Genomic DNA, 24,572 nt, shown 5'->3' on the forward strand with positions numbered 1-24,572 from the left:
CATTGAACATGATTTTATATATAAACAATGTAGTACAGTTTATTAAAATAATATAAAACTTAAATATTTGACTAATAAGGTACAAAAGATAAAACAGAGTTGATGATAGTATTTTAAAGTTCTTTATTACTTAAAAATAAATTAAAATATACATTAAATTTTGACATTGGTAAATTAGGTTGGCATTTTTAAATTTTTTTTTAAAGATTTTATTTATTTATTTGAGAGAGAGAGAATGAGAGATACAGAGCACGAGAGGGAAGAGGGTCAGGGGGAGAAGCAGACTCCCTGCTGAGCAGGGAGCCCAATGTGGGACTCGATCCCGGGATTCCAGGATCATGACCTGAGCCGAAGGCAGTCGCTTAACCAACTGAGCCACCCAGACGCCCCGGCATTTTTAAATTTCTAAGATGTTATTAAAGTTATAGAGATTGTATCATTTACAATCTAATAGAAATTAATCAAGAAAAGATATAGAATAGCATAAAATATAGAATATAAACATTAAAATGCACTGTACACAAAATAAGAAAGAAGAATAAATCTAAACTTCTAAATACTTAAAATAAATAGAAATAGAAAAAAGAATCCAGTTAGATGCCAACAATGATAAGAATGGACTTTTAAAAAAGTGACTATATGCTATTAACAGGAGATGTGCCTAAAACATTGGGACGAAGGTCCCTTGGTGGCAGAGTCAGTTAAATTTCTGATTCCTGATTTCGGCTCAGATCACAATCTCAAGGTTGTCAGATCGAGCCCCTCATCGGGCTCCATGCTGGGCATGGAGCCTGCTTAAGATTCTCTCTCACCCTCTCCCTCTGCCCCCCTCCAAAAAATTTAAATTTAAATTAAAAAAAAAACATCAAGATGAAGAAATGTTGAAAGTGATGGAAAAGGGTATACTAGGCAGATAATAAAAGCAGTACAAGTATTTCTATATTAATCTTGAACAAAATAGACATAAAGTTCAAAAAATTATTAAGTTAGTTGATAAGTATGAAACACTGAAAATTTCATCAGAAAGATATAAATCAAAATTTCCATGCCTCAATATAATAGTCTCACATATAATAAAATTGAAAAATAAGTAAAAATCTATCATTATATTGGTATAATTTAACACAGTTCTCTCAATAACTAATAGATAAAGCAGATAAAAATATCAATAAAGATGCAGAGGATGATTTGAATAACACACATTAATCTTGATATAATGTGAATCTTAAGCATTGCATCCAACAACTGAAGAATACACATTATTTTGAAGTAAAAAAAAGGAGTATAGAGTGACTTGACTCATGTACAACGATGCACAAATCCTAAATAAAATATTATCTGTCTAAATTAGTTAAGTATAAAATTATGACCAAGTTGGTTTACCCCAACATTGCTTGACATTAAAAAGTAAATTGATGTATTTTACTACCTTAACACACCAAAGGAGATATGTGATGCTCATTTCAAGTGATGCAGAGAAAACACTGGATATAAATGAGCAGGTATACTTGATTTTAATAAAAGCAAAGAAGAAATAGAATTAAATTTCTATAATAATCATCATAGTTAACAAAGAATCTGTTAAAAGTGTTCCCCATAAGATCAGAAACAAGACAGGATCACTACTTCTATACCAAATCCATTTAAATTCTATTCAAATATCTTACCCATCACATAAGGAAAGAAAACTAAGAATATATGAATGGAAAGGAAGAAACAAGCCTGTTATTATTTACAAATGATATGTTTATGGCAGAAAATCTGAAAGAAACTACATCTTAATGTTTAGAATTAAAAAAATAGTTTACCAAGATGACTGGGTTTAAAAATGTGTATACAAAAAATTCACACATTATATTTCTATAGATAAGCAGCAAGTACACCCATAGTATACAAAAGGATTTCTTAAACAAGGCACAAAAAATACTAACCATAATATCAATCTTTGATAAATTCAACTACATTGCAGTCAAGGATTGTTCACCAATACCATAAAGGCAGTAAAAAGACAAATTATGGAGTGAGAGAAGCTATCTGCAAAAATCTATGTAAGCAAAAGAAATGACAGAAGATGATATGGGGGAAGGCCACAAAAGTGACTTATTTTCCAAAATACCTTGAATACTTAAAATTCAACTACTCTCTATAGAATCTTCCACTGCACAAAGGTATATAATGGTTTAAGGAATTAGAAATATTTTCATGAGTCTATGCCGCAATGCCACATTAACTAGTGAATAAGAGTGTTTTAACCCAAAGGACTCATAAACATCCATTAAAGTAGGGGGGCAGAAATCTAATGTGCTGAAATGTTGATAACTATGCATACAACTCACAAAGTATTCCTCACAAATTAGGAGTTGCTACGGCTTCTTACTGATATGTTACTATATTTTAAAAATTGACACCAGACTGTTGGGGAAAAGGAGCTACGGGTAAATGTTGAATACACATATCCTGACTTCTATCCATAATTCAACTAAATTTCATTTCCTTAGGAGGAGAGTTTGAATATATATATATATACATAATAATATAATATATAAAATATAATATTATATACATATATCAATCCTTTTACTCTAGCATAATAAAATACACGTGCATATGCAGATTCATTTCATTACTGGGAATTGAAAATCTCTTATTTGCAAGGAGAGTAGGATGTGAAATGGCAGCCATTTTCAGAGTTAAAATTCCTCAGAGAGGACCTAAGAGACACAGAATTTAAGAACTGAAAAAGACCTTAGGGATGATCTCTTCCAATCCCTCATGTAACAGAAGCAGAAACCTCATCTGGGAAGATGAAGTTACTTACCCAAGGTTGCCCTACTAACCAGTGACAAAGTAATAGATTTTGATATGAATCAATGTATTTCAGTGTGAGAGTTACAAAGAAATAACCTGAATTCACATTGAAATCTGATTTCCTGATGCATTTTTTTACATAGCTGATTTCAGTAAACATGATTTAGAATGATAATACCACGGCTACAGTTTAAAAACAGATAGAGGAGCCTGACAGAGTAAAGCTTCTATTCCAATTAAGCCAGATAAAAGGATTCACTATTTCAGGACTATGGAAAATAAACAGAATTTTTATTTTCTATAAAAATGAATAAGAATTAAGTTCATTCTTCTATAAAACAGTATGTCTCATGAATTTAACCATAAAATAGGAATGAAAACCTCACTGGTTAAAATTTATACAAAGCATTTACAGACCCTAGTTGTGACCAGAATATTGTTTGTCATGTGTGTATATGGGACATGGTTGATGGTGCCTTTGCTAATTCAAATGCAGACCTAGTCACTGGCCTCAGGGAGCTCAGGCTACTGTGGGACAACAATCAGTGGTAATAGATGCTTAAAGCAGAGGTCCAAGTGTCTGGGAAAGCTGGAGGCAGAGGTCTTTGACCTGTACCCTGGTTTCCTGGGAACACAGAGAGTAAACTGAATTTTAAAGAAAAGAATGCATTAGCTGGGGTACAGCACAGCAGGAAGAAGTATTCCAGGCCCAGGTTTAAGGAGGTGAATGTGACTAGATCGCACGGAACCTGGGAGATCATGGAATAATATGAAGCTGTTACAAAAGGGTAGGACATAAACCACGAGGAGCCTTTTGAGAATTTAAGCTTTTATCTTAAGGGCAATAGGCAACCATTAATGTTTTTTTTTTTTTTAAGATTTTATTTATTTGACAGAGAGAGAGAAAGAGAGCACAAACAGGGGGGAGGGTTAGAGTGAGAGGGAGAAGCAGACTCCCGCTGAGCAGGGAGCCCAATGCGGGGTTCAATCCCAGGACCCTGGGATCATGACCTGAGTCGAAGGCAGAAGCTTAACCGACTGAGCCACCCAGGTGCCCCCATTAATGTGTTTAAAACTATGAGATTCTATGTCAGTTGTGCATTTAAAAATAATCACAACCTCTTCCGCCTTAAAAAAGTTACTTGCATCTATTTCCTTACCAATAAAATGGTGACAATAAGTAGGGTTCAGAATATAGAATATTACATAATCTTAATTAATAAATGCTAATACTTTTCTGGGCTATTCTGTAATTTTAATTTCTGAACAAGAATTGTAAGGATAATTAAAGCATGGTGTTTAATCCCCTGCCCATCCTTGCCTATTATCTGGCCCAGGCACCTAGCACAGTAACCTATTTTGGTAAACACTCCAAGGATGTTGCTAATTGACTATTAGACAAACAACCAGTTCCTCTGAGTTGAAATTCTTCAGTCAAAGTACACATACTGGTGTGTTTTTGATGTGCAGCACTGCCCTCCCACACTTTTTTTCTTTTTTACCAGGATTGACATGTTCTTTAGGCAATGTTCTGTTCTGTGAAGTAAACAGCTCTATAGGCAATTCTTTGAAACGCATACAAAGGACAGTGGCAGCTTGAAGTCGACCTTTTTGTTGGTAAATTGTGTGTTTACTCTAACTCTCTAAAACTGGGTGGTTCCAGGTTGCCAATAATCTTACTTCCTTTCTAGTACTTTGGTGCAGACTCAATTTACTTAAAAACATGCTGCTATTCTGACAAAAGAACAAGACTTTTTAGAAGAGTCTACTCTGGGGACGCCTGGGTGGCTCAGGTGGTTGAGTATCCGACTCTTGGTTTCAGCTCTCATCATGACCTCAGGGTCCTGAGATCGAGCCCTGCCTGGGGCTCCATGTTCAGCGCGGAGTCTGCTTGAGATTCTTTCCCTCTCCTTCTCCCTCCCCCTCTGCCCTTCTCCTGTTCATTCTCTCCATCTCTCTCTCTCTTTCTCTTTCAAAGGCATAAGATCTTTAAAAATAAGTAAATAAAAGACCCTACCCTCAGGCGTGTTTTTCTTTTTCCTGCCTCCTTGGAAAGAAATCTAAAATTATAATTCAATCAATCCCAATTCATTTAAGAACTGTATTTATCAATAAGTTTCCTGAGCAAGGTTTCAGATTCTCATCACCTTATGCAATGGTTTTGTGCAGCAGCTTTTTTTTTTTTTAAGATTTTATTTATTTATTTATTTGACAGAGAGAGAGAGAGAAAGAGCCCATGAGCAGAGGAGCAGAGGGAGAGGGACAAGCAGACTCTGCGCTAAACACAGAGCCCCATGCAGGGCTCCACCCCAGGACCCCGAGATGACCTGAGCTGAAATCAGGAGTCCGACACTTAACTGACTGAGCCAACCAGGCACCCCTGAGCAGCATTTCAAACACAGTGCCCCTGCTTACTCTATTTACCAAGCACCAGCTCTTGAGGGGAACTTTAAGTTTTAACTAATGTGGACAGCACTGGCTTTCCTGGAGTCTAAGAGCAGTAAGCACAAGAGCAGACCACAATCCTATTATGGGACAATGTCTTGCTTATGGCTCCTCCATATGAGAGGAGTGCCTTTGAAACATACACTACTAGGTTCAGGGATTCGGTGGGTTGGTACAGTTCTACTGAAGAAGATCTTAGAATCACTTTCTTTATCAAACATAATCTTTTATTTGAATTTAACAATCTAATTTTTCCCCTGAAGGTATTTAGAATTAGATCCAGAATCTAATGACATGTAATAAAGCTAGACTCGGGGGCGCTTGGGTGGCTCAGATGGTTAAGCGTCTGCCTTCTGCTCTGGTCATGATCCCGGGGTCCTGGGATCGAGCCCCACATCGGGCTCCCGGCTCAGCGGGGAACCTGCTTCTCCCTCTCCCTCTGCCTCTCTCCCGGCTCATGCTCTCTCTCTCTCTCTTTCTGTATCTCTGTGTCTCAAATGAATAAATAAAATCTTTAAAGAAATAAATAAATAAAGCTAGACTCAGTGTAATCTTTTTGCATATGCATTAGATTCTAAAAATAGAAAGTTTTGTATATTTGTAATGAAAATAAGTAGCTAAGAAAGTTCAGAAGCTTAATTGGTTACATTAAATCTGAATCCCATCTATTACCTTTACTTGTTTTAGAGGCAATCATTTTAAAATAGGCATTTTTAAAGATATATAACCTCTAATTAACCTATATTTTTATTATATGGATTCCAAATACTTAAGTTTCCAAAATTTGTATATATCCCAAAGTGTTTTAACAATGGGTATTGGGCTTCAATTTCATAAAATGGTTATAATTTGCGTCCAACATTTTGAAAGCTTCTTAATGTCACATTTCTCCTTTCAGCCCCATGCTAAGTAAAATAAATGGATACACATTAGGGTTCTGACCTGTTTAAAAACTTGCTTTCTGAAGTGCTATTCTTTACATATCTAATAATAGTTTTATATTTAAATTACCAAATAGTGACTATGATTTACCATTAGCCAAGTGACACTCTGTGAGTTTGTTACATATTCCTTCAACCTGCACTAACTCCTTCAGTTATTGCTCATTAAAACTCCATAATATTGAAATCCACTAGGGGAAAACCATCTGTTACAAAGTTTCTTGATCCACTTTTCATTTACTATAACCACAGATAAAATTCTGTCAACTGAAGTATTAATAGATTTCTCTAAATAGAATAGAAAAGCCTTTAATAGACACTGTCTCTGTCTTCTTGCGCCAGCACGGTAGTGTTATTTTGTCCCATTTCCAATCAGTCCACTCATAGTGACAATGGCATACCAAGGAGGTTAGAGGTTGGGCGAGTTTTACAACAGCAGGGAGAACTAGTTACCTCTGGCACTGTTTAGAATTCCTCATAGATGATGATGATAACAAGAAGAGCAACTTTTAGTTGGGCTTTATTATTGTAATTTAATACTCTACAGAAAATGCTCCCCCTTGACATGCTACTGAAAAGGAATAACATCGACTTATTAAGCTCTAGAATGTTACATTTGACATGGACTTGGTGAATTAGATACTCTTTCCTCAGAGTTTGGAACTGGTATAGACAAATAGTCAATCAGAGAAAATATAAATTTCAGAGCTAAGGAGTTTTCATCTTCCATCCACAATGTGACCACATGGTAAAGCAGAGTGACCCAGACGGCAAAATGAGAAAATGAGTAGATGTTTGGAAGGAAGTTGAAATGAAAGAGGATTAGTGGTATCTTTTTGTTTTTGAATTCATAGAAATCTGCCCTGCCCTTACTTCTGCCTCTAATACACACATGCACACATGTGAACACATACGCAAACACACACATGAACATGTGCACATACCATGTATCCCCATTTAAATTTTCCCTATTTGCTTTCACTGGTTTCTGTCACTTACCAAATAATAAGTGTAAGTCTTTGAAAAATGTTTCTATTATTTCTTAAAGTCATGCAATTAATTTCTATTGAATTTTATGAAGCTTGATTCCTATATCCAGTCTTTGCTTTTTATATATTGTGTGTAACAGTTATGTTTTTGTTGTCCTTAATTCCAAATTTCATTTGTCAGTAGATCAAAATGTAAGTCACGTTTTGAGTAGGCAAAAATTTCTATCTTAGCCCCATATTATCTTCCTTCATAGTTACCCACAGCCTTCATGCTTTACTTTATGTCTTAAAGCTAATATCTCTATTTTCATAATTTACTATCATCCTTGGTTTCTATTATATTTTAATGAGCAAGATACTAATGTCTTCATGGGTAATGCTCTGAAGTAGCAGTTTGTCATACAGAATCCCAAAGGTTTCAGATGTAGTTTCCCTGCAAACGTATTTTATACACACAGAATGACTTATTAACCATTCAAATTGGGAGAGTTAACCTTAAACAGCCCCACTCTAACTTTACATTTTTTAGGATATAATATCATTTCTATACATTTGTACTTAATTATTATTACAGAGCATTATCATCTCATCAAAACTGATTGATATTTTAAGTTCAGCTTATTATATACCCTTAATTGGTCTAAATAATTGAAATTTCTTGAAATAAAAATGTATAAACCAATTCAAAATGTTGCCTTTGTAATTCATTTTAGCAATTCTTAATAATAATGTCTACCCAGTTTTACTCATAACTAAAAAGTCATCTCAAACTCAATTATAGGCTTCTCGCATTCCCTGTCTCCTCTGTCCCAAAGTTATACAGAAATAAATGAACTTCATCTGTCTCATAAATCTTATAAGAGTGGATCAGAGGACTTGGCCTAGTTGAGTCATAAACCATGTTTTAGAAATGGATAAATTCCAAAATGTTGTTTCAGTCTGTTTTCTTCCATTCACAGTCAATTTGAATCACTGCTAAGGGAGAATGCGGTGATGAGACACCAGCAGATTGTTCGTATTATTGCTTTCAACAGGATCTGCCACGGCCCTCAGGCAGTGGAGGAGAAACTCTTAGGCAGCTTCTATTCAATGACTGAGCACGTAGGGGGTACCTGTGCACTGGCCCATTGGCCGGACTGAGACTCTCTTGCAGCTGCACTGCAGTCTGATCCTCTCCCTGCTCAGTGCTACTTACCCTCCCGTTCTATCCGCACTGGGATCTGAAGGCTCTACCTTGTCTGCTCCCGCTCTGTCCTTTATCCTCCCAAGTGTTCCCTTCACTACAGCTCTTCTCCACATCCAATCCCCTCTCCTCTGCTACTGCAGGACTCAAATGGACTTTTAAGTGCAATATTTCAGGAAAGAAACCTAAGTCATAAAAGATGTAGCACATTCAAAGTGAAAATGCCCTTACAGTCTGGAGCACTCAGAGATTACTTCAAAAGGCTCTGGGTCTTGGGATGGAGCATTCCACATGAATGAAATTAGGTAAGGGGAAGTAGAAGAAAGAATTTCTAGGTAGTCGCAGCAACAGGAAAAAAAAAGTAGAAAATAACAAGGAAAACAACTGAAGATATCTCTGCTGTCAAAGATACTGACTACCATGTAGAGGAAACTGCAGCTTGGCAGACAAGGTGAGCACCAGATTAAGGGGCTCCTAAATGAGAAAAATGTGGACTGTACAAAATAAGTGACATTCAATAACAGGCTTATAACACATGTGACTCTAAAAAGAAAAAAACAATGAAGTTATGATTTATCACTTAGATAGTACATGAAGAATTCTTTTATCCATAACCCTGTATTAATTTTAATCTGTATTTCACTGATAGTATGCCTGAGACTAAGACTAAAACAGAGTTTTAAAAAAGTAAATCAACTAAAGGAACCATATCAGTAGTATGGTAAAAAAAAAAAAAAAAAAAAAAATATATATATATTATATATATATATATATATATATATATATATAAAGGTGGGAAGCACATTCATCAAGATTGGGAAACAGCTCAAAAAACAATAACAAAAATCACTTCTCGGGTTAATAAGTAACATAGTAAAGCTGAAATTTAAAGCTAAGAATTTTTGTCCTAGGTTTGTAAAGTAAGTTTGTGGTGTGAGTGACATGAGGTAAGAGGAAATTGAGAGTCTGGAGAAAGGTAGTGGGATTAGTGGGAAATAGATGACATCATCCATATGAGAAGACTATATCAAAAAAAAAAAAGTAAAGGAGAATGAGCTGTGCCTAAAACACCAAATTTTTAAATGGTAGATGTAACACTAATGCCACAGAGCCAGTATGTTTAGCATACTAAAACAGAAGAGCTATTTGAGAGGGAGAAAGTAAGTTTCTTTTAGCATATGTTTGTGTTCATGCTGCTGTTGAATCCAACAAATAGTTTCCTATAATCATTAGAGTCCCTTCCCATTCCAGGCAAAAATTCAGTGAAAATAGAGCAACATATAGAAACGATCTGGCAAAACACTTATTTATTATAACTATTTTTAATATTTAGTATTTCTAAAATGCTACAAATATCAAGGTAGGCAGAAAAAAAAAAAGTCATCTAGAAGAAAAAAAGCTTTAAAAAGGTAGCTTCAGAGTTCCCTGCCCCTAAACAGTGAAACTCACATTTACTGTGATTTTGGGGAGGTAGAAAGAATTGGTCCCTGGAAGACCTGACTATTTATGTGTGATCTTTATTAAGACATCTGACCTCGCTAAGCCTCAGTTTTCTCATCTATATAATAATATAAAATGATAATAAAAGTTTTCCATCTTGTAACATTGTTGATAAGTAATACAGATAATAAGTAGATATCATATATGTGCATAATTCTTGGCACGTCTGATAGTTATTGTATCACAAAAAGAGTTTTTTGACCTGATAACATTATGCCAGACCCAGATGCTTTTCATATCAGTGGAATAACATTCTGAATTTCAAGAGTTTGCAGAGTATGTCATTCATTTACACTTCTTGAAAAATTATATATGAAAAAGAATTTCATCGAGCTAAAGTGTAATTAAAATTAAGAGTACAAATTAGAAAAATCATGTAATAGAAGAACTGGTTAAGAGCAGTTCTGAAGCCAATTAACCAAATGTTAAGTAGACACTACTAGCTATAATTGTAATTGTCAAATGAAATTTATTATGTCAAAATCAGTCTTAAAAGAGAGGACCTAAAATATAAAAATAACAATTTGATAACAACAGTAGGTACTAAAACCCCAGATTATATTTACAAATATTTGACGGGAAGGATAAAAATTAACATACATTTTTCATATTACATGGTAAAAAATTAAAAGATTCTATTTAAACTTTAATACTGATAATCAGAGAAATAAAAGTAAAAGTTACATGCACACAAATACACAAAACATATATATATATACATATTAAATGCTCATGTTATCATTATTCCCACTCATAATATACAATTTCTGCTAAATGTTTGTTGCACATTGCAAACAAGACATACAAAAAAGTTTCCTTAATGATACAGGTGTTGGTGTCTAAATATCCACAGCACTCTTGAGGAAAGTTACAGACCAGGTTGCAAGTATGTAAGGCACAGCCCTTCTATTTCTTCTTATCTATCCTCTTTCCCTAAATTCCTGCTCATTGTATGTCGCCATCCATTCTGTTATTCAGAAACTTACCCAAATTTAAATGTGAAGTCATTATACAAACATGGATTTAAAACTTACTCAGAATATTAGCTGCTAGCAAAAAGGATGTGTTAAAAGAATGTGTTAAAAACAAGGAAACAAGCCTAAATGGAGTCACTTATGCTAAGCCCTGCATCACCACACTGACAATTACAGCTTTAGCCTTCCAAGAAATGGAATCTGAAACCAGTCAGTCAGGAATCACTTGACCAGCACTAGTTAGGTAATCTGCCTCACAGACCTTGACAACCCCTAAAGGAACTGACTTAGCAACAAACAACCCTCTTTTTTATCTTGTATAATTTTCTTGTTCCGGCTCCCTTCAGCCTATAAATGTGTAAAAGTATATTTTTGCTCAAGTAAACTTTAAAAATGTTTAATACACCTGTTTATCTTTTAACACTTGACATATCTTACAAATCTACACCATGGAGGGGGCGCCTGGGTGGCTCAGATGGTTAAGCGTCTGCCTTCGGCTCAGGTCATGATCCCAGCGTCCTGGGATCGAGTCCCGCATCAGGCTCCCTGCTCCTTGGGAGCCTGCTTCTCCCTCTGCCTCTCTCTCTCTCTCTCTGTCTCTCATGAATAAATAAAAATCTTTAAAAAAATAAAAAATAAAAAAAAACAAATCCACACCATGGAAAAGCCAATTCTGCCAGGATTTATGATGGAAGCATAAAAAATAGAGGACTAGATCTCTCCATAGTCTACACCTCATCCTCTATTCTGTCTTTCATAATCCATAGTAAAGATAGGCTTTTAACTTCATTTTAGTGGAGAACAGAGCTTTATTTCAAACCCTGTAAAAAAAATAAATAATACATTTCTCCTTCCTGTGACTTAATCACTATTTCAGTAAGATTGGAACTCAGCAAATTCAAATTCTCTAAGCAAAATACAAGAATATGATTATTTAAAAAAGAGCTAATAGACTCTGTTAAGGAACTATGTGGTTAAAATGTATACTTGTACGTTTAAATCTAGATAACAATTTTAGCTTAAGTTTGGGTAATACTAGGTATTATTATACTCTTTCAATTTGTCTATGTTTATAAAATAATATATTTTATAATATTTGCTTATATTTCTTTAGGAAATGAACATATTTTCTAGGTAGCCTTTAATGTTAAATAATTTATCTCATTTTCCAAATGAAACTTCTGGAAATATTTTAAAATATAACGCCAACCCTATATTGTGTTTCAAGAAAATCCATCCAATTTTTAGGCTGACATTTTTTGTAGATAGTGATTGATGTTAAAGACAATTTCACTTGCTAAAAATTCACTTGGAATTTTTAAAAATAAATGGTTGTCAGGTAACCGAATATTTGCCACAAATTCTGAATGAAGTGAGTCGTTTATGTTCATTAAGAAAGGTGTTGGTTATTTCTTTTTAAATAAAGAAAAAATTTAAACATATCTTCAATTATGTGAGCTATAGCCTCTGAAATCAAAGGCATCTTGTGGGTATTTTAATGCAAATTTCAATAACAAAAATTCAAATAAGCAAAGAGAATGTCACTTTAATGAACATCCATAGCACTTGGTGGAATTTTGATTAACAAAAGAAAGATTAAATAAATGTTTTCCTTAGAAACTTTACCCTTTTTCTGTCTCAGCTTTCAACAACCATATTTTCTTCCGTTCCCTCTTTTCACTTTTTTCCCACTCCTTTTGAATTTAAAAATACTATGCTAAATATTTAACCTGTCTTAGAATAGAACCAGTATTTTTAAGAGAAGATGAAAAGAAAAATTCTAAGGAAGTAATGACACTCAACAAATATCTGGAGTTTGATTATGCAGAGATGTACTGAAAGCCCAGTTCTTTGATAAGAACTCCTTCCCCACATCTGTAAAATCTGTCTACTTTGAAGTGTGAATGTTGAGTTGAACAAGAGCCAAATGGGAGATGAGGTACAGAAAGTCAAACATGAGAATTCCGTATCTTATTTCGGTAAAGCCTAAAATGTAGATATTGCCAAGACAGAAAGTCATCACCTCTTGAAACGTTTGTTCTTATTCCTCAGTGATAATCCCTGCATAAACGACAAGATTTTTGTATTTTCTCTTTTCTTGAACATGTTTTTTTTCCTATGATTATCCTTTATATTACTTAACTCAATAACTTGAACATCAAAATAAATTTTCCTATCACCTATTGCCACGATGATAAATAAAGAAAAACTAAATTTGAAATGTTTTTGATTCTGCTTTTATATAGGGGAAGCAGAGTACTTAAGAATTGAACAAAATGAAGATACAAACCTGAGTGTGCAAATAATTTGGAGAGTTGTCATTGCAGCTCGAGGTTAAAAACAAAAACAATATGTTAATTGAATTATCATTACTTCACATTATGTACAGACAGTTGTAGTATCATTAAATTTTTATTACCCAGACAGTGAAAGTATCTCTAAAACATGGGAATAGGTATACTGACTTAGAAACTAGTTGAGTCTTCATTAGAAAACAACTGATATATTGTACAGAAAAAAACATGTTTATTAAAGAAATATACCACAAATCCTTGAGATAGAAATGAAAATTAATGTATAGTTTTGATACAGTACATAGCAGAACATGGTTTTTCTTGTTTTCATCCCTTAGAATTTTAAGTGTAGAAACTGTTACTGAAACTGCGGTTTGGGTATCACCTGGGACTAAAGACATCAGTTTCAAGATAGGGCCTGTAGGAGAAATACTTTGAAGTGACAAATGATAAGAAGTTCTGGATACAAACTCCTGAAATGTGTTTCCTAAGAACAGCAGGGACTCACAAACAGAATTCTTAAAAAGTACCACTATTAAAACAAGTAAACCCTTGCTCATCTATACATGGACACTTGGCTATATATCTTTCAAATTGAATCAGATGAAAATTATAAAAAATTTTATAAAAAGAATTGATAAAAAAATTGAATCAGTATATGCCTTCCTACTGAAAAAATGAGGTCATTCCATGCGGTAGCTTTTAAGTTTTGATGAAAGTATTCTCTCTATAAAGAACAATTCTTAGAGAACAGCCTGTCCTCAGAGACTTGAGCTAAGAAGTATTTTTTTTTTTACCATGTACTCAAATGAGCCCCTTCACTTGGAAATATTTAAATGATATAAATTCATTAACTCGGGGGTTGACAATTTCATGGAAAGAAATTCGATTTTTGAATGTATTGGGGAAATTCAGTAGAGACTTTTGGTGGTATCATTTTTGTTTTAGACTTTGTTGAGGGTGATTGGGAGTGTGTGTCTGTGCACATATGATTAGATGGTTCTTCATGAATAAGCTTTATGAGTGTGTGAAAAACACTTAAATGAGAGTCAGATTCGGTAACACTGTAGAAAGGAATATATGTCATCAATCATTCTCAAATTTATACTTATACTATACCAGAATCCTGTCTTAGAATAGAACCACAAACAATAATTCATTTTCCTACCCTATTCATATAATTACTTTTTTATTGAGTGGATTCAAATTCAGTGCATTGATCTGAAATGAATACCAACTGCCTACAGATCCACATGTATTTAAAACTCAACTAAAGCAAGGCTATTAGACTGGAAAAAAGCAGACCACTTCACCCCTCTCCTGCAGGAGCATTAAACTAGACAACAAACAGTACTGCTATTGTAAGTAGCAATTATATTAAAGCAGTTTTAAGTCCAAAGTCCTATGTTTTTAACTTTCTGCTTTGAGGGGGGATGTTAATTTGTGGGCACTCGGGAGACGAATATTCCTTTTGAAATCTCATAATGATAATATCACAAGGAACCTCGGGAGTCATCCGATTCTAGAACCACAAAGTATGCTAACAAAGCAAGGCAGTGGCAGACCTTTCTGAACCTCTTTTAGAGTTCCTGTATCTCAACATCTTCTAAACCCCAAAATAGCATGTTGGCTTAATCGTTAGTTAGAATTAGACATACCATTCATTCACTTACTTATTCATGCAAGATGCAATAATTGATTACCTGTCATATGTAAATATTGAATACTTGACCTATGTAAAACACTCTGGTTAAGTGTTCAGGCAGGACAATGAATTAAGGGCACAGTGAATTAAACCTCACTGACCCAAATGTATGGTAATAACATGTTGACTGAAATCCATATTAATTTAATATTAATCTTCTTGAATCATAGATCTGGTCATTTAATTTCCCTATCCTAAAACTCCCAATGATCACCTCTACAACCCTTGCCACAAGGAAATACTGAGAGAAGAAAGTCTAATTTCTATTTCATGATTTCATGTCCAGCATCTTACTTCCAGGCATTTATTTTCTATTATTCCTCTTCACCTTACCACTGGTATTACCCACAGTGAACAGCTTACTTGACTAACTGGTTTTGGACTCTTACGGGATTGGTTTAAAAACAAATTCTGCTAATTTTGCAGCCAGTGATTTCTTGGACAACCTACTTTACTTCATCTTACAAAATTGTCTGGTACCTAACTCGTAAGATTGTTGCCTGATCAAATAAGGAAACCCAGAAAGCACATAAAGAAGAATGGCTATTACAGGACAGATGCACTGTATACCGCAGTGCTGGATGTAGTATTTATTGTGGGTAAGTATATAGTGATAAATGTGAATTGAACCCATACAACTGGGGTTCAAACTTTGCCTCTGCCATTTTCTAGCTACGTGTATGTGCATAAATTATCCACTATCTTTAAAGCTCATTTTTAAAGTGGGAAAATTATAGTACTGATCTCAAAGGTTTATTGAGAGCATTAAGTTAAGTGAAACATACAAAAAATCAAAATGTTGTCTGACACATAGCACTCAAGAAATATTATTTAAAAACATATATTGTATATATGGTACATAATCCTTATGATTATAATTACTGTTTTTATTTTCTCCTAATATACATTGTACATTCATGTCTTCATGCTTTTCTTCATATAGTTCCTTTGCTTAGAATATACTGATCTTCTTTCACTGTCTTATTTATAGCTCAAGGTCTTGAGCCTCTGTGAGCCCCTCAGGCTAGATATGAGTTACCTTTTCTAACCTCCTAAAGTACTTTATCCAGAGGACCTTTTTTATGACATGTTTCAGTTCTTATTTTGTTGCATAGAAATTTTCAATATTACTTATGGGATATTTCAGACATACTAAAAGCTATAAAGAATAACAAAATGAACACCTGTGTTGCCACTGCCCAACTAAAGAAATATAACTTCTGTCCAGAAAGGGAGACTATAACTACAGAGAACCTTGGAAAAGACAAACCACAGACTGGGAGAAAATATTTGCAACTCTCGCAGTCATCTGAAGCTGCTATATATCCCTCCTGACTAGTGTTGCCATATAAAATACAGGATACCCAGTTAAATTTGAATTTCAGATAAACGACACATAACTTTTTAGTGTGAGTATGTACCAAATACTGCAGTTTGCTAGATAACCTCTCTCATAAATTTGTCATTCATCATTTCCCTGAATTTCTTTACACTTCTACTGTGTGTATCTTTAACCACCACAAGATATTTTTACATGTTTTAGATGATAAATGGTATATACCATATGTATTTTCTGCACCTTGCTTCCTTTTTTCTAAGAAAATTTGTGAGATTGTGCCATGGTTGTGAATACTTGGGTTCTTTCTATTGTTTGCCTTTATAATTAGTGATTGGATGAAGGTTTTGTCCATATATGAGCAAAGGTTTTCCTCTAAATTATACTGAATTTTTCCAATCGCCCTCTCTAGGTCCCCACTCTGCTGTGTGTCCTGGTAGTTTAACATTTAGTGACTTCACCAAGAGGCTCCCCCCACTCTGACTTGTGGTTCTCGAGGTCAATGAAAGGCATTCAGAGGTTGTCAGAGGACCACGGGAGAGTGAGTCTGGGTTATTCATATCTCAGGCTCCTTCCCACCTGAGTTACTTCATTTGGCTGCCTTTTTGGTTCTTCTTGGAGAACTACAGCTCCTGTTGGACAACCTTCTCTTACAGCCATCACACTTTCTCCTGGTTCCGGTTACCTCTCTGCATTTTCCACCCCAGAGCTAGTAGTTGACTCCCTGATGACATTTGTCCTGGTTTTACTGCAATTCTTTGTTGATTTTTCTAAAGCTGGATCAAAATTTTGTAGATGATCTCTTTATGAAATTGTCCTTTAATTATCCAGTTTGGAGGTGTTGCCCATTTCCAGCTAGAACACTAATTAATATAAGCATAAGCCTAGAGATGGAATTTCTTTTTGAAATATGTATGCCCTCAACTTATCTAGATAATACCAAACGGCTCTCCATAGAGACTGCACCAGTTTACATTTCTACCAGAAGTATATATGAATCCCCATAGCATTATATTCTAATACTGGTATTAGCAGATTTTTAAAATTTTTGTAGAACTAATCTTTATTGTATCTCATGGTTTCAATTTATATTTCTCTGATGATTACTGAGTTAGAGTAACTTACCATGTTTTATTGGAAATTCAGTTTCCATTTATTACCTGATCATATGTTTACCACATTTTCTAATGTTCATTTGGATTTTTTCTTATTCATTTTTGACAGTCCTTTACATATTCGGGATTTTATTTTGTCAATAATATCCATTGAAAATGTTTTCTTACATTCTGTGACATATAGTTTCACTGTAATACAATGGTACCTTTTGATGCCTGGAATTTTTACGTATTAATGTAGTCAAATTGATAAGGCTTTTCCTTCATGGTTTATACTTTTTGTTGTACTATAGATATTTATGTATATGGCTTACCTCCCCCAAAAGACTATAAATTCTGTGTGGGCAGAATAAATATATACATATCTGATTCAACTTTATGTCCCTCAAAGCACTTGGCTTCATGTTTTGCACATGGAAGGCATAGAGTGCAGAAAAATATTGTTCAAAAAATGAGTGAAAATGAGTTCACCCCTCTCCTACATCTTGCCAGTTCTCAGTAAAAAAATTGATACTAGGATTCTATTTATAAAAATTCCCAAATGCTAGTAAGTTCTTTAGTATCCTGAAATACTCCCAAAGATAATGAAGAAACAGAGGAAAGAATATATTAGTGAAAAAAAATTCCTTCCTCTCCTATTTTTTTAAAGATTTATTTATTTGAGAGAGAGAGGCAGATGGAGAGAGAGAAGCTCAAGCAGATTCCAGGGAGGGTGGAGCCAGACGTGGGGCTCGATTCCAAGACCCTGAGATCATGACCTGAGCTGAAACCAACAGTCAGACGCTCAACCAACTACGCCACCCAGGAACCCCTCTTCCTCTACTATTTTTAATGCGAATGAGTGTGATCACTCTGGAAAACACCTCTGAAGATGTTCTTTGATTTGGAATAAAAATTTGTTTATAATACTCCTCAGTATACCTGAAGAGAGGATTATTTTGATTATAAATAAATGCATGCGTAGTTTTTCACAATATATTCTTTTTTTTTTTTTTTTAACTTTACCTTGAAAAATAACTTCGGTCAAACAGGGTCAGGAAATCTGGGCTTGGATTAAACAGTGAGACAGCTGATGTGTCTTTGTGAATGAACAGCAATCATATGGCGTAGATCTGGCATTTCCCCAATCTAGCTGAATATCAGAATTTGAAAATTTGATAAACAAGGCTGTAAACCCAGAAATCACAGGTCAGCAAATAGGCTGGGTGCCTGGTATGCTGGGCATGATGTTCCCCAGCTTATTCTCATACTCATGTCAAGGGAGAGTTTTACTAGGATTCAAATACCTGCCTACTCAAGAGATCTCATTCACAGTTGAGATGTATTAACTGGCCTGACAAGTAAAAAATATCCTCAGGTAGGTGCTTTGTCTTCTTCCACTTGACAGACACATTCCATGTTCTCTTCCTATGATTCCTATGATACTGGTTCTCAGAGGACATCAAGAATGAATGCCTCCAGCACTTGACCTTCACAGATTATCTGCCACTCAATTTTACCTTTGGAATTAAGCAATGTTATGGCATCGATTCGCGGGAGGAAGATATACCAGAGAGAGTCTCTTGAAGAAAGCATTTGTGAAATGGTGGCATGATTAAAGAGATAATCTATTAAGATTTCATCAACATGGATAATCCCTCACACACAACCACAAAATAAGCCTGATTATAACATTCGTTTTAACAAGTTTTCCTTGAGGGAAAACATCTTTTAAAAAGATTAATTACAGTAGCCTGATGACGATAGCCTGTGACCTCTGCCTTCCAGCATAAGGAACATTCTCTACAAGTATTTCAATCTCAAGGCTGACTCATTGAACAGCTTGAAAATTTTTCACTCATGAGGTGCAGGGTTATAGCTCCTTCAGAGACGCAAGTCATTTATTTGACACTTCAGGGGTGAATTAGCAATTGAGCTAAGTAGCTTTTTAATTGTGGGCAGAATTTCTTCTTTTAGCATTACTCTGATCAACAAAACCACTTGCACACATTCTAGCATCGGCATGCTGACTTTGTTCAGAAGGCAGTCCTGGTGCCTTAGAGGAGGCAGCTGGGTGGCACAGTAAACGTGTCATTTGCTATTTAACATCTCTGTGACCTGGATTTAAATTCACAGTGGCACAAAATGCAACCTCAGTTCTCTCAGAAGGCTATTAAGTCATTTGCAGTGAGCCTTGTCGAGAATCTAAAACACTAAAAAGGGTTCTTTGCAATGCAACACCCACTCTTGCCTGCAAAGCTGGCAAAGTAGTTTATTTCTCTTAAAGGGATTGTTTAAAGGGAAAAAGATGGGCTTGACTAATCAACTGATATGCATACATATTGTTGTTTATAATTTTAAAAATCTATCTACTGTGCTTTAGCCAGGATCTCAGGAAGAATCTGACTGTCCTGTGGGTGATTTTTAATCAAGCTGCTTTTCAAGAACATAAGTTTTGTTTTTTCATCTGTAGGGTAAAATCAGAATAAAGTGAAAAGCTTTAAAATAGATGTGTTTCCTTCCCTAAAAGCATCATTATCGACATTCTGCTATGTAATATTGTGCATTCTGTTATATCTGAATGGCAGGATGAATTGCAGCTGTGCTTTTATAAATTCAGACTAGAGTAAAACCCTGCTTTTCATTAAATTAATTCTGAAGGTATTTTTGTTTAAATATTCCACTTTATTACTCCCTTCATACAGGGAAAATAATGCATTCTTGATTTTTCTTGAATCAAAAATTTAATGTCTCTTTTATATGTATTCTCTGCTTTTCCAACAATCCACTCAAATTCATTCAATTTATAACAACAATGGATCAATAAGTAAATTAATCAGGCCCACTCACCACCTAACTTTAACAGCCAAGCCTTCAAGCTCAATTTTTCTAGTTCTGAGTTCCCCTGCCTGGTCTTTTCCTAAGATACTAGCCTCATTTGAACCTGGCAAGAAACATCATTTACTGAAAACAGAGCTCCTGTTTACTATAGCAGACAAGGTGCTAATTGTTTCTAATGACCTCAAATAAGCTTTGTTATTCATTAAGTATGCCATTCAGAAGGGTGGCAACCTTTTCTTTTTGCCTTACAAGTGTATCAAGCCAGAATGGCCCAATGCAAGGACTTTCATTCATTGATAGAATTTACTCACATACTAATTAGAGTATGAGACATGCCGCAACCTCCACCATCACTTGTTAAAGGTCTACTATGTGTACTTAACGTATCATTCTGGTCATTTTCCAACTTTTATATACAAGGTAATCACTTGAGGGTCTTAAAAAAAATACACACACACACACACACACACACACACACACACACCCACACACACATATATATAGCTACCCTACACAGAACTTAATTGAATCAAAATATCTAAAACAGTGATGTCCAAAGAATTATAATGTGAAACACATAGGCAATTTAAATTTTCTGAAAGCCATATTAAGAAAGTAAAAAGAAACAAGTAAAATTAATTTTGTTTTTAAAATTTAAGCCAGTATATTCAATAAATTATCATTGCAACATGCAGTCAATATTTAAATGTTCCTAATGAGAAATTTTACATATTTTGTACTGTCTTTGAAATCTGGTGAGCATTTCACAACTGTAGAATATCACCAATAAGACGAAGCATACATACCAAGTTCTCAGTAGATCCATATGGTTAGTAGGCACTGCACTGCCCAGCACAGCACTAAAGAGAAGATCTCTGGAATCCACATTTAAAGTAAGTAAACAAATTACTTCTAAAGCAGATAGTCATTGACTGCTCTCTGAGGAAACTGCTAAGTCTTTCAGAGAGCATAAAGATGTGAAGAGATAGATCTTCTTCCCAAGAAGTTCATTTTTGGGGGAGTCATATGTATGTAGACTCATGCATAAATAAGTATAACACAAGCTGAAAGAGACAAGTGCAGTGGGATTCACAGAAACGTGGGATTTTTACAGGAGAAAGTTTAGCTGTGGGAATTAAAAAATGCTTAATGGAAGAGATAGCATGTAATTTGGATATGGTGGAGACACTGGGAATTGGTAGGCATGAATTGAGTTTTCTAAAGTTCTGCAGCTGATTAGTAGTAAAATCAAAAGTCCATCCCAGTTCCTCCAAAGCTTCATGCCCCCAGCCACCAATGTAGAGACCTACTGATAATCAGATTCCATGACAGGATACAGGTTTCGATTCCATTTATTCCCCTGCTATGCCTACATACTTCATTTCCAAGCTTAAATATATTTAAATTCACAGGAAGGCTAAAATAATATATTATTTATATATATATTTATATATTAATATATAAATTAATGATATATATTATCATTAATTTGCACAGTATAATTATTGGTCCTTCTCAGTATTTCTGAGCATAGAGGGTTTCTTCCAAGTTTCTTTTTTCTAACCTGCCCATCACTTGTATCTTCTAAAATGCTTCCAAATGCTTCTTAAATTTTTTTTTAAAGATTTTATTTATTTATTTGACAGAGAGATAGAGAGCACAGGTAGACAGAGTGGCAGGCAGAGGGAGAGGGAGAAGCAGGCTCTCTGCTGAGCAGGGAGCCGGACATGGGGCTCGATCCCAGGACCCTGGGATCATGACCTGAGCCGAAGGCAGCCGGTTAACCGACTGAGCCACCCAGGCGCCCCTGCTTCTTAAATTTTAAGACACCAGACACGCTTAACCTTCAAACTCTCTTCCTATTTATTTGGTAAAATTCTAAAATTATTAGGTGGAATTATAATATTATAATTCACTTTAGTTTCCACTGTGTGGATGTAGAAAAAAATTTTAAATATGATCTTTCTATACATTAAGTAAAAAAAAAAAAAACCCTGAAGAATATAATAATCTAAAGATCATAGATAGGGACACCTGGGTGGCTCAGTCTGTTAAGCATCTGCCTTCAGCTCAGGTCATGATCTCAGGGTTCTGGAATGGAGCCAGGTGTCTGGCTCCTTGCTCAGCAGGGAGCCTGCTTCTCCCTCTCCCTGCCACTCTCCCTGCTTGCATTCTCTCTCTCTCTCTGTCTCTGACAAATAAATAAATAAAATCTTAAAAAAAAATAAAATAGTAAAGCTCACAGAGAAATCACATAAAACTTATTAAGGCTCAAAATCATTAAAGGAACACTACTTAAAACTATATTATATTATTTAATTAATAGTTAAATTGAAGAGCTCTTTCAACACTAACTCGAATCAGTTCAGCTTTTTATTATTAAATTTAAGCTCAAATTTCCAATTAGAAGCTGTTCATGAAATGAAGATATGATTAACTATAAATACTAAAGCAGCATAATTTAAATTCTTAATTTAGTTAGTTCACGATGTATAGCAAAATGAAGCATTTTAAACAATTATTTATAAAATTACTTGGAGATAATTATGAGCCAACTAAGAGGTAATTAAATGAATGTCCTAAACTTGTAATCCTTTTCTTCAATGAGTCAGTAGAACAAAGAATTTCTGTGTAAAAATGAACTCTTGTCTCATTGTGTTGGATCCTGCTTTTTGACATGCTGTTTAATTGTACAAAAAAATAGTCCATGCTTTAACAAGCAGTCTTTACTTTTTTTCTTTTTTTAAAAATTTTCTTCCATTTGACTGTTGTAAGAGACAAAAGGTTGACTACTAGATTCAAAACTCTGAATATACATAATAGTGTTTTTTTTTTCCATTTTAAAATATCTAATAAGTGTGTTTCTTCAAAGCAAATTTATTTTCAGTATGTCTTACAGGCTTTTGATGTCTTCCAATTGACCTGGGCCAATAGCTCAACTGATCATCTTTTAAATTGAAACATATAATTGCTTCCTACACCAGAAGGAAAGTGAAAGCACACTACCTGTGTTTGTTTTTGTTTTGAGTCTTCCCTTAAACTGAGAGTGATATCTTTTCTCCATTGTATGGCGGACGGTAGTGGAAAATGGTGAGGAGAAAAGACTGAGAAAAACTGGAAATTATCCAGCTCTTTTTAGTTTATCTTCTCAGATTTGAAATGGTGTGATTTCCAAGAATATGAGAAATACCAATATTTTCAGGTACCTTTAACATTTATTTTAAAATAGTCCAATATTTTGTTACTTTGTCTTATCTGCCTCAAAAAAATAATTTATATCTCCCTTGTTATTTAACAGATGAAGTCATCAATGCCCCCTTGGAAGTTAATTAATTTGGTCAAGGTCAGCATATGTTACATGAATTTGGTCAAGGTCAGCATATATCACATGAATTTGGTCAAGGTCAGCATATGTTACATGAATTTGGTCAAGGTCAGCATATGCTACATGAAGGTAAAGCAAATAATGATATTTATATGTCTAGATTCAGCTTTATCATTGTGCTTACAATGGGAAAAACTACTTAACGTGGTATCTTTCAAGATGCTTTAAATTAGACTTCTCAATAGAGATTATTCATATTGTCTTTGGTATTTTGAAGATCTTTAGTAGAGGATGGTTAACTTCCTTAAAAGCAGGTAACAAGTTATTTCATTGAACCGTATGAAATTGCTGGTATACAATTTTCAACCTACAAAAATGACAATTTTATATGGTTCAAACTAATAGTTCTCTGTATAGAAAAGCACAGTTCATTTGTCGGATACAATTCACAGTTCACTCTGAAGTAATAAGAATATCCATCTTCCTTCACTATTCATCAGTCCTCCTCCCAGATGATAGCATTATCTAATAATCATAGGGCCAAAATATTTTGAAGAAAGCACATGTGGGGAAAAAATGTCAAAGTTTCATTTCAACACATATATCTTTTATCTGGAATGCAAAAGATGTAACATAGTTAGAAAGATAGTTAGAAAGATAAGTTTGTTTTTGTTAATTCAAGTACTCCCACCATAGTTTTATAATTATTTAGAAAATTAATGATGCTGTCCATTTAGACGTACCCATATTGCACTGAAGATGTTTTAGGGTTAGATTGTGGAAATGTTCCTCTTTAGCTAACAACGATGAAAGTATATAAAGTATCAAAGGACAGTCCATAGCAGAATTGTTAAGAGTGAATACAGGTGCCTACACTGTGTTGTTCCTAATACCAAATAAAGATTAAGTACTTAAAAGTGTAACTGAAAAGTCCAAAAACTCTATTTCAAGAGACCTAATTACACCAAAAAAAAAAAAAAGGCTGAGTAAAGATTAACTATAAAAGTACCTAAAAATTTATCACCATATAATACTGAACTATAAGCTAAAAAGAATACGTCAAGATGATTGTGTTACTTGGGAATAAGAATGACATAGCCTTATGCATCTCTATTATCTATCCCACCCGCTTTCCTG

At 34.5% G+C, this 24,572-nt stretch overlaps 1 protein-coding gene across 1 annotated transcript in view; it reads right to left on the bottom strand.

Annotated features, from left to right (window-relative positions):
* The window catches only part of LRP1B (LDL receptor related protein 1B), a 1,883,216-nt gene that overhangs the window by 1,687,684 nt on the left and 170,960 nt on the right, over positions 1 to 24,572 (bottom strand).

Source organism: Zalophus californianus, chromosome 3 (assembly GCF_009762305.2).
Source record: "Zalophus californianus isolate mZalCal1 chromosome 3, mZalCal1.pri.v2, whole genome shotgun sequence".
NCBI classification, from domain to species: domain Eukaryota; kingdom Metazoa; phylum Chordata; class Mammalia; order Carnivora; family Otariidae; genus Zalophus; species Zalophus californianus.